Source organism: Rhagoletis pomonella, unplaced genomic scaffold, assembly GCF_013731165.1.
Source record: "Rhagoletis pomonella isolate Grant_MI unplaced genomic scaffold, Rhpom_1.0 Rhpom_scaffold_00002, whole genome shotgun sequence".
In the NCBI taxonomy this organism is placed as follows: domain Eukaryota; kingdom Metazoa; phylum Arthropoda; class Insecta; order Diptera; family Tephritidae; genus Rhagoletis; species Rhagoletis pomonella.
The window spans coordinates 58,633,412-58,634,663 of NW_023458556.1; positions in this window are offsets into that span (position 1 = coordinate 58,633,412).

The window sequence follows — 1,252 nt, forward strand, 5'->3', positions numbered from 1 at the left end:
AAGTTCCAGAAACAAGTAAAACAAAAAATAAATCAAGTATTTAAACATTTTTTGCCTTAAAATGTTATGTAGGCGAAAAAGTACCGAAATTACTAATTTCTTAACTGTCACTCGAAAAAATCACAATTGTTTTTTTTTTTAATAGGTTTGGGTATTTTTCAAATGGCATGTCCATATTAGAGGCAATGGACGTTAGCATCACATACAACATACATATGTATCTGTGAAATTTCAAGAGTGTGCAACCAAATTAAAAGAAATGGCAATATGCAGCTGATTTGTAATTTTTGAATTTTACGGTTTCTTTAATTTTAATAAAAAGTAATACATGCACATATATTTGCATATATTTGCTTAAAGACCTCCTCGCCAATATTTAATTGCTTTTATATAATATGACTTTTTAGTTAAGACGTGCGTGTAAATGTCTTAGCTGACTGTGTATAGTGCTACGGCACGTATACGTTACATACGCAACTACGGGTATATGAGTGCGAGTGTTTGTTTTTGCTTTTTTAGTGTGAATTTCTTTTTCAAATTTTCACTTAAATACAATTTTAAGTTGGAATCTTGTTCTTTATACAAAACTGAAAATAATGCCTTTTCTAAGAGTGCGCCTCCATTTTCGACCGAAAACAGGCGAGACGAAAATGTAACAACTAGTGATACATACGTATTTTATAGGAAAAAAAAGCAAAACAATGTTTCAAGGAAGTGGCTAAGAATTCTTGAAAGTCCATATTTTTCGATCGGAATACTCCTGTTTTCAGTTGTTTATTTTATCATTTTTTAATACTAATAATTTTTATGAGTCCTTCCATGCGTTTTTTATGGGTCTTTGGCAGACTCATAAAATCTAGTTGATCTTAAGAAATGGTTAGGCATAGACCTGGGTATTATTATTGGAAGTCTCCCAAAGAGAAAATATTGATTTTCAAGAATTCTACACTACTTCTATGAAACTTTTTTTCTTTCCCCGTGTAAAATACGTGGATTACTTTGAGCGACCTCAAAAGTTTTTTTGATTTATATATTAAAAAAAAAAAACAATTTAAAATTTTTTTCGGTATGGAAAAAGCCTAGGGGTGAGAGCATTAAAATTCCGTTTTAATTTTTTTGGGCCACCTTAATATGTGTACATACGCACATGCACAACAATAACACTATCATACAAATCATACGAATGCAACGCTCAAAACAAAAGTGAGTAAACATCGCGGAAAATGCATCAAAAAGCGTGTGGAAATCATTG